The 10,274-nt window shown below is 46.2% G+C and overlaps 1 non-coding gene across 1 annotated transcript; it reads left to right on the top strand.

Annotated features, from left to right (window-relative positions):
- The first annotated feature begins 4,232 nt into the window (after positions 1-4,232).
- TRNAP-CGG (transfer RNA proline (anticodon CGG)) lies at positions 4,233-4,303 on the top strand. Its single transcript has one exon. It is a non-coding gene; the product is annotated as a tRNA-Pro (tRNA).
- Positions 4,304-10,274: the final 5,971 nt, after the last annotated feature.

Below are 10,274 nucleotides of genomic sequence, written 5' to 3'. Positions count from 1 at the left end.
CTGGATGGGCCACTTGCCTGATCCAACACGGCTTCTCTTATGTTCTTATGTGACACAGAGTGTTGGACTGGAGGGGCCACTTGCCTGATCCAATACGGCTTCTCTTATGTTCTTATGTGACACAGAGTGTTGGACTGGATGGGCCATTGGCCTGATCCAACATGGCTTCCCTCGTGTTTTTATGCTCTCTTATGCCATTTGGACTCCCCCCCTACCCCCCTCCCTAAAAAAATCTGAAAACAGACTCTCTGAATGGGGCAGCTCAGAGTTCATTTCGTTAGAGGCATTCCCGGAAGCTTCCTCCAGAGGCCTGGCCATTGAAGTCTGCAAGGTTCTCTCTTTTTTTGGTTCAAAGTGGATTTTGTTTTGTTTTTTCAGGCCAAGCTGGATACATGTCGGGGTCTGATCCTTCCTCCTCTGTGTTCAAAGGCAAATCAGAGGGGCCTTTGAGATCCAAAGGCACTACGGTCTCTTCAGCGCGAGAGGATGCCACAGCCTAACCAGTTTTTGATTAGAGATGAAAGTCCGCTGAAGATTAAACACTGGAGAAAGCAAGAGCACAGAAGAAAGGCGGCAGAGGAGCATCGCTAAAGAGAGGGACGTGTGCCGGGACGATTATCGTTCCTCCAAGTGAATGGCGCTTCCAATTATGAGTCCACTGCGAGCGCGGCTTCTCTTTTTCCTAACAACCTCGACCCCACCAAAGCTAATGAACTCGCCAAGCCAAGATCGGCTTCACTTCCCCCTCCAATTTGTTGTGTTGGATTTGAACATCAGCACCGATGATTCCCTTTCAACATCAGGGGAAATATCTTTATCCCCGTTGCCATGCGCAAATGGTTATTAGCAGGGGGTCTTTTTTTGCAGAAAAAGCCCAGCAGGAACTCATTTGCATATTAGACCACACCCTCTGATGCCAAGCCAGCCGGAACTTCGTTCCTGTGCGTTCCTGCTTTTTTTAAAAAAAAGCCCTGGATATTAGAGATCTACAGCGAAAGATTGAAGGGTGGGGATGACCTAAAACTTCTACAGGAGATGCTATTACCCTCTTTTTCATGACAATAAGAGGGGCTGTAGTGGTTAAGTGTGTGGACTCTTATCTGGGAGAACTGGGTTTGATTCCCCACTCCTCCCCTTGCAGCTACTGGAATGGCCTTGGGTCAGCCATAGTTCTTGTAGTTGTCATTGAAAGGGCAGCTGCTGTGAGAGCCCTCTCAGCCCCACCCACTTCCCAAGGTGTCTGTTGTGAGGGAGGGAGATAAAGGAGATTGTGAGCCACTCTGAGATTCGGAGTGGAGGGTGGGATATAAATCCAATATCTTCAAATATTCTCCTCATCCTAATTACTCCCTGGAGTTTGTAGTTCCAAATGACCTTGAAAGGCCTTTAGGATTTCAACACCTAAACCTGGAGAGAACTTCCACCCTACACTGCTGAGGAACTACAATCATTATAGGATCAATGCAGAAAGAAAGAAAGAAAGAAAGAAAGAAAGAAAGAAAGAAAGAAAGAAAGAAAGAAAGAAAGAAAGAAAGAAAGAAAGAAAGAAAGAAAGAAAGAAAGAAAGAAAGAAAGAAAGCGCCCTCCTATACTGAAGTTGAAACAGCACCTTAAAATGTATTTTAAACTGTTATTTTATCTTTTTTAAATTGTAATTGTAATTTGATTGTCAACCGCCCTGAGTCTGCTTGTGGAGAGGGCATGATATTGTTAGAGACAATTTGGCTGCCTCCCCTGGCCCCTCCAGGAGATGCAAAGAAAAAGAGCTGTCAGTCGGGAGTCTCCTTTGAAGTATACAACTTTATTGATATAAAGAAAGAGGGGAGTCGCTTTTCAACGAGCTCTGTGATTAGTTCCATACATGCCATTTTATCCTTTACTCCCGGCCGATGAGTCCCTCCTCCTTTCCCCATAGGCTGAGGTACTTAGAGGGTACAGGCTACCCGGCACGCCTACTTCACCCCCTCCTTGATATGTACCCCTCCCGTTACATACATTGCATGTGCATTTAAATTTACCTTTCCCCGAGGTGGGGTGTGTCAGTTAATATTCATTACTTGATTACGCCTGCGTACTTGCTGCTTATTAATCTCTATTGCTATTAATCTCTACTGTTGCCATGGCTTGTTCAGCCATGTCATTTCTTTTCGGCTTCTGCGTTTTAACAATGGCTACTACCCCTGTGCTATGGTTACTAAATGTTTGTACCCGGTTCTGCTCCTTGCACCTTAACAATCACTAAGGCATTACATTTGGTTCCTTCTGTTTCAGCTCATTTCATTATTTCACTCCTCTCAATATAAGACTAAGGTAATAAACAAACAAACATAATTTTTGTGTCACATAGGCACATTGCTGAAATGTCAGGTGTTCCTCCACTTTTGGAGGAGGGGGTTAATTCCCCCCAAGATCCCATGGCGCAGAGCGTTAAAGTTGCAGTACTGCAGTCCTAAGCTCTGCTCACAACCTGAGTTCGATCCCCAGCGGAAGCTGGGTTTTCATGTAGCCGGCTGGAGGTTGACTCAGCCTTCCATCCTTCCGAGTTTGATAAAATGAGTCCCCAGCTTGCTGGGGGGGGGGGGGAAGTGCAGATGATTGGAGAAGGCAATGGCAAATCACCCCGTAAAAAAGTCTGCTGTGAAAACGTTGTGAAAGCAACGTCACCCAGAGTTGGAAACGACTGGTGTTTGCACAGGGGATCTTTCTTCCTTTTTTCGTAATTCCCCCCCACCAGCCAGCTGGCCAGCGGTGGAAAGGTGAGGCCTTGCAGTGAGAGACCTCTGTCCCACACCAGGGGGTCTGGCATCTTTAGAATGTACCTCCCAAAGCAACTGGAGGCAAGTGATGCCACCAAATGCAGAACTGGATAGATCCAAGTGGAGAGCCGTGTTGATTTGAAGCAGTAGAACAAAGTAGGAGTCAAGTGGCATCTCTGTTGTATCTATCAGAGTCCCCCTTTTCCTCCAATCAGGAGGCTGAATAACAAAGGCGGAAACGAGACGAATAGGCAGATCTTTAATGTTTTCACATTAATGTGGGAAGGAGAAAACAATCTCTTCACCCCCTTTCTCCATTCTCCTTCGAAATCCTTCCCCATAGTCACAACATCTTATACCCTCCTTGTAAACCAAGGCCAACTTACAGATTGGCTACACCAGTCTTCGCTTTCATTGGTCAAATAAGTCCCATATCCCAATTTAGAGATGAGAGATGAATTGATATCACCCGGGGTCGCTAATCTGGACCTCCAACTCTCACTCCTCTTACCTCATATTCTCCCCCTTTCCTGTTCGACTCCAGTGTAGGCCTCTGGCCCAGCTCCAGAATGTGCAAGAACAGAGATTCTGATGTAGCAGGAGAAGTTGACCTTCTCCAAGAGATAGGCTCCCAAAGACTCTTGGAGGTAGGAAAGATACCTTACTCTACACTGAAAGATGTTTACAGAACAAATGCTGATAACAAATCTCTGCTAAAGAAGAGGCTTCCTCTCATATCTGACATGCTTAGTAAAGACTCTTATAGCCTATTGTCCTTTGTTCCCCAGACTTTGGGTCTAAAATCCATAGAAAAGGCACTATATACTTTAGGGCAAGTTATGCAAATATAATGCTTAGAATGTAATGGTTTTAATATAACTGTTAAGGCAGGTTACAGCAAATGAGTTCTATGATCAGGATTAGTGCAATTCTGTTTGGCACTCTGTCCATGTTCTAATGCAAATCTGAATCCGCTTCCTACACCTTTAAGGCCAACAAAGTTTTATTCCGAACGTAAGCTTTTGTGTGCTCCAAGCACACTTCATCAGACGAGGAATCAGGTACAGTGAGCAGAGCTAAATATAGCCGGTAGGCAGTGTTTTAGAATGCAAAATGGTACATGTTTAAGATCCAATGACAGAATAGTAAAATTAACAAATTGAGCAAACCTTTGGTCTGGGTAGCATGAGCGTTGCGAAAGCAATAAAAGAAGCAATATGTCAAAATGTGAGAATGTCTGTTAATCACTCTGTTGTTAAAGGAAAGGAAAGGATAGGAAAGGAAAGGAAAGGAAAGGAAAGGAAAGGAAAGGAAAGGAAAGGAAAGGAAAGGAAAGGAAAGGAAAGGAAAGGAAAGGAAAGGAAAGGAAAGGAAAGGAAAGGAAAGACCCCCTGTGCAAGCACCAATCATTTTCAACACTAGGGTAATGCTGCTTTCACAACGTTGTCACGACAGACCTTTTTACAGAACGGGGAGGGACAGTGGCTCAGTGGTAGAGCATCTGCTTCGGAAGCAGAAGGTCCCAGGTTCAATCCCTGGCATCTCCAAAAAAGGGTCCAGGCAAAGGGGTGTGAAAAACCTCAGCTTGAGACCCTGGAGAGCCGCTGCCAGTCTGAGAAGACAATACTGACTTTGATGGACCAAGTGTCTGATTCAGTATAAGGCAGCTTCATATGTTCATATATATGTACGGGGTGGTTTGCCATTGCCTTCCCCAGTCATTACACTTTCCCCCCAGCAAGCTGGGGATTCATTTTACCGACCTCGGAAGGATGGAAGGCTGAGTCAACCTTGAGCCGACTGCCTGAACCAGCTTCCGCTGGGATCGAACTTAGGTCGTGAGCAGAGGGCTCTGACTGCAATACTGCAGCCTCACCGCTCTGCGCCACGGGGCTCTTGTTATAAGCCTGGGCCAAAAAGAGGGCCTTTCTTTCTCAGAAGTTTTTCCCATCTAACTAATTTAATTGGAGTTTGTTTTTAGACTGCATATTGTTTTATTATATGTATCTGATTTCAACCTTGTATTATTGACTGCTGTTACAAGCCCAGAGCCCATTTAGAAAAGGGCGGGCTATAAATTGAAAATAATAAATAAGAAAGAAATATTTTCTTTCAAGGGAACTGATCTCTATACTGCGGAGGTCCGTTGCAATTCCAGGAAATCTTCCTGCCTCACCTGGAGATGGCAGTTCTGCTATGAAACTTAAAGAAGAAACACCGTCGTTCCTAGAGGAGTCCCTAGGTTTCCTGTCGCAAAAGGGGAGGCTATCGCCAACTTCCACGCAGGAGAAGTGGCTTCGAGCTCTCTGCTTTCTCCTCCAGTCCTGGCTTTGCATACTCACGCCTTCAATCCCCCCCCTTTTTAACCTCTCTGACACTCTACATTCTGTACCTCTCGGAGCCCCAGAGTTTTAATATACAGCCTCGCGGATTTTGTCGTCGAGATACGCTCCTCCTGCTTTTATCTCCTCCGGCTTTCATTTCCTGATGGCAATGTCAATATCTCAATACCCCGGTGGATTTACGGGACAGGCTCCAGATAGCAAAGTTTCCTTTGCAATTAGGACGCCAGGCTCCTTTCGGTGACCCCAATTCCCATAGGCCAGCGCTAATAATACTCGGGACCTCCGAAGTCCCGGGGAGCTTAAGAAGTCAGCCAGGTGTTTAAGGACTTTTGAAACATGATTAGTCTCTCCCCCGCCCCTTGACAGCTTGGCAATGCGAATTCTCTGGCACAGAGAGCCTGTTGCAAGGCAGCCCTGGGAGAAGGGAAACCAGGCCAATCTGGAAGCTGCTTTTGACAAACTTATTTTAAGCCTGGGATAATTAAAACAAACCTGGACAGAAAGATAAATGAGAGCCAGTTTGGTGAAGAGGAGGAGACTCTCATCTGGAGAACTGGGTTTGATTCCCTACTCCCTCCACATGCATCCAGTAGGGTGACCTTGAGTCAACCACAGTTTTTTCAGAACACTCTCAGTCCCAACTGCCTCTCGGGGTGCCTGTTGTGTAGGGTTGCCAAGTCCAATTCAAGAAATATCTGGGGACTTTGGGGGTGGAGCCAGGAGACATTGGGGGCAGAGCCAGGAGCAAGGGTGTGATAAGCAAAATTGAACTCCAACGGAGTTCTGGCCATCACATTTAAAGGGACGGCACACCTTTTAAAATGCCTTCCTTCCATAGAAAATAATGAAAGACAGGGGCACCTTCTTTGGGGGCTCGTAGAATTGGACCCCCTGGTCCAATCCTTTTGAAACTTAGGGGGTATTTTGGGGAGAGGCACTAGATGCTATACTGAAAATTTGGCACCTCTACCTCAAAAAACAGCCCCCCCAGAGCCCCTGATACCTGCAGATCAATTCCCCATCATTCCCTATGGGAATTGTTCATGGAGGTGCATAATGGCTGTGGGGGTGGGGCTTCCCCCGCCGGCTGGGGGAGGGGGAAAGCCTGTAAAACCGGGGGATCCCCCGCTGGGACCTGGGGATTGGGAAGCCTACTGTTGTGGGAAGAAGATTGTACCCCTTTAAGTAGCGAAGGGTGGGGTATAAATCCAATTCTTTTTCATCATCTTCTCCTCCTCCTCCTCCCTCCACCACCATTTTGTCAGGCTATCCCTATCATTCCTCTAGGGATTCAGCAAGTGCCACTTGCTCTTCCAAGATGGAAATGACTTGCAGGGCTGGCAAAGTCCAGGTGATGACTGGCGATTGGGTGTTTTTACACTGACAGTTTGTGACTATCACCGTATTGGAAACTCACCTTTTGCATTACCTAACATTCTCACAACTGTTTTGCATCGTTGCTGCCCGAAGCATCTACGTTTGTTTCCATGAGATGAGTCCCGGCGCTGCTGCTGCAACATTTTTCTCAAAACTAGTTCTGATCTGGTCATTTCTCTACAGGCATTTCAGACTTGTACTGTAGAAGTTTTCATGCGTTTTAAAAGACTCCTCCAAAAGCCACAAGGTGCAGTAATTTGCATGAGAACTGACAGCACTTGAAATTTGTACATATCATTGCTTGCCTCACCTTGTAATTTAAATATGTATTGTTTTGGCAGCATTGACATGGTTTCCAAGCAAACATGTACATTTAACTAAGCACTGGTATTCCGTCTGCCCTCTGATCAGAGACCCCCTCCCTCCAAATTGAAATGCTTTCAGCAGGAAATATAGAAGTTTGGCTACGCAAAATGAGCAGAGTTTGTCGAATCTTTCGGGCTCAAGTGCCGTGTTCTACTGGAGAAAGTTTTCCTTCCAGATGTTTCGTTCTCAGCTGCGGAGAACATCCTCAGTGGCATTGCAGCCGGAGCAGGCGCTTAGACCTTCTCGGCTGCTGTGCATTGAGTGAGGCGAGGGCTGCTGGAGAGCTGCTATTTCTAGGCTGGAGGGGGTGTGGTGAGAGGGCAGTTGGTTTGTGAATGTACCCATTGTTTGGTGGGGCTTCCTGGAAGGATGGTGATAAGGAAACTGGCTGTGGAATGTGACCATTGTTCTGTGTTGATTGCTGGGAGGGTTGGAAGGGGTGTGAAGATAAGGAAGATGTTGTTGATTGTGCTGATTGTTCTCTGGAATGTGCTGGTTGTTCTGTGACCTTCTGCAATTTGTAGTCTGTAGGGTGTTTTGCAGAGCTGGATACCAAGAATGGTGGATGGAAATGCCTTCTTCCTTTCTGTTAAAGTTGTGGTGGTGTTTGTAAATCTCAATAGCTTCTCTGTTCAGGCGGGTGTGATAATGTGAGACTGTAGAAAGGACTTCAGTTCTTTCAAAGTGGATGACGTTGTCTCCTTCTTGAAGTGCATGTTCAGTGACAGATGATTTTTCTGGCTGAAACAAGCGACAGTGTCTCTTGTGTTCGGTGAGGCGGGTGTTGATACTGCGTTGGGTAGTGCCAACATAGACTGCACCACAGGAGCAGGGTATTTTGTAGACTCCAGGGGTTGAAAGTGAGAGATCCATCTCATCTTTTGCCGCCCCCTTCTTCTTTTACCTTCTGTCTTTCCCAGCATCAGGGTTTTCTCCAGTGAGTGCTCTCTTCTCATGTGGTGGCCAAAGTATTTAAGCTTCAGCTTCAGCATCTGACCTTCCAGGGAACAGTCAGGGTTGATTTCCCTTAGGACTGACTGATTTGATCTTCTTGCAGTCCAAGGGACTCTCAAGGATCTTCTCCAGCACCACATCTCAAAAGCATCTATTCTTCTGAGCTCAGCCTTCCTTATGGTCCAGCTCTCACAGCCATACATTACTACTGGGAATACCATCACAAATGTCTTTTAATTTCATGACTACAGTCACCATCTGCAGTGATCTTGGATCCCAGAAATGTGAAGTCTGTCACGACTTCCATGTCTTCCCCTTCTATTTGCCAAGGTGTGATGGGGCCGGATGCCATGATCTTAGTTTTTTTGATGTTGAGTTTCAAGCCTACGTTTGTGCTCTCCTCTTTCACCCGCAACAAGAGGTTCTTTAGGTCCTCCTCACTTTCTGCCATTAGAGCGGTGTCATCTGCATATCTCAAGTTGTTGCTGTTTTTCCCGGCAATCATAATTCCGGCTTCTGACTTGTCAAACCAGGGAATCCCCCCGCCCTGGGGCAGCCTAATTCCTGCGCTCCTATTTAGCTGTTTTTAAACCGATAGTCAAATACTTGTGTCATGATATGTGCTGTGTTGAGAGAGAGAGGCCTAGTGGGCCTAGGGAGCCTGTGAGGCCTGTGTCTCAGTAGGAAGAGACAGCCTACAATCCCCAGAATGCCTGGCGCTGGTTTCAGCCAATCGGCATTCAAGTAGGCTCTGAGGGGAATAGTTTAAAAGCTGTCTCAGGAGACAGATGCTGTTCTTTCCTCCCGAGAGGCCAAGCAGGCAGGACGGCTGCTGTTTATTTATTTATATTTCGATTTATATCCCGCCCTTCCCACCGAAGCGGCTCAGGGCGGCTTACAACATATAAAATCTAACATAGGTTTAACTTTAAAAAACATCGATTTTACAACCATTTAAAACAGCAAGATAATAAAACGTATAAAACAGCAGTCTGTCGAAATGTTACGCTACAGCCTTCCAAAGTTTCCAGTGTCAGTTAGTTATAAGTTATAAGCCAGCCGGAAGAGGACTGTCTTGCAGGCCCTGTGGAACTGCCCGAGGTCCCGCAGGGCCCTCACCTCTTCTGGCAGCTGGTTCCACCAGGCAGGGGCCATTACAGAGAAGGCCCTATCCCTAGTAGATTTCAAGCGGGCTTCCTTTGGCCCGGGGACAACGAGAAGATTTTGGGTTCCCAATCTCAATACTCTCTGGGGAACGTGTGGGGAGAGATGGTCCCTCAGGTAGGCAGGTCCTAGGCCATATAGGGCTTTAAAGGTGATAACCAGCACCTTGTACTGGACTCGGTATATTATTGGCAGCTATAAAGAAGGATTCCCCGAGAGATGAAGCAGAAAACCCAGATATGGAACATCATTATTTCTCAACAAAGAACTTTGCTATTGGGAAGGAGGTTCTCTTTTTAATAATAAAGGTCCTGTATTTGCATTAATCATTCTGGATGTCTCATGATTAAACAGCGGTTGTTCACAAAATTACAAGTGTGAGTGTGTATGAGAGAGAGGCAGCATGAGATACAGGGACTTCGAAAACTCTTGACACCGTAAATCAAGTGGAACCAATCTTCTGTCTTTGCAAACGTCCCTTAAAGGAAAATTAATGCCCCGCATTCAGGAACCAGTGCTTCATCTAGGACTTGGAGAAAAAGCGATGTTCCGCCCTCATCCCCTCATAATTAGAAATAATGATTGCTTCTCGTTTTTATCAGTTGGAGAGGAGGAAATAACTTGTACTTGTCTGATGGTAGATGGAAGGTGGGCTGAAGTATCTCAGGTACTTGTTATTCACTGGTCGCATGCTTCATTCCGTTATCGGGCAAGAAATCTTATCCATTACCGGAGGAACGAGCAGCTAGACATGAGTTTGGGTGCACCTTAGAGACAAAGCTCCCTTCACCTGAGGAGTGAAATACGCTTGTCTCATTTTTCAGGCTCCCAAGTGAAAGACCAACATGAACATTGTCAAGGTACCCACTCGTAAAAGCTGAGAAGGTCCGCTTTATTTGCAGAGGAAGGATCTAGCTTCGGTTATTCTGTTCTTGTAATGATTTTCCTTGTAGATTTTCCTCCAGGAAATCCTGCTGAAGTTCTATAAGTAAAAAACAATACATGGAATCACGGTATAAACATACTACAAAATACAATAAACATAGCCAGGGGTCATTTTGTAGAAAAATAGGTGGTGGAGCTCATTAGCATAACTCATTAACATACCCTGCCCCTGCCAAAAGCAACCCGACACAAGAAAGGAGAGCCCTGGACAAGTGAAGCCTGCTTGGGTGAGCTAGTGATCCAGTCGCCCCAAGCAGGCCTCGCTCACCAGGGGCACTCCTTGGCCTCCCCCCCACAGTTAAAGGCCAGCGAGCCCCACCCAAAATCACATAAGAAGTGGAGAAAGGGTGGTGTGGGCTTCTCCAGG

Source organism: Heteronotia binoei, chromosome 7, assembly GCF_032191835.1.
Source record: "Heteronotia binoei isolate CCM8104 ecotype False Entrance Well chromosome 7, APGP_CSIRO_Hbin_v1, whole genome shotgun sequence".
Classification (NCBI taxonomy): Eukaryota; Metazoa; Chordata; class Lepidosauria; order Squamata; family Gekkonidae; genus Heteronotia; species Heteronotia binoei.
This window is presented reverse-complemented; position numbering and strand designations above follow the sequence as displayed.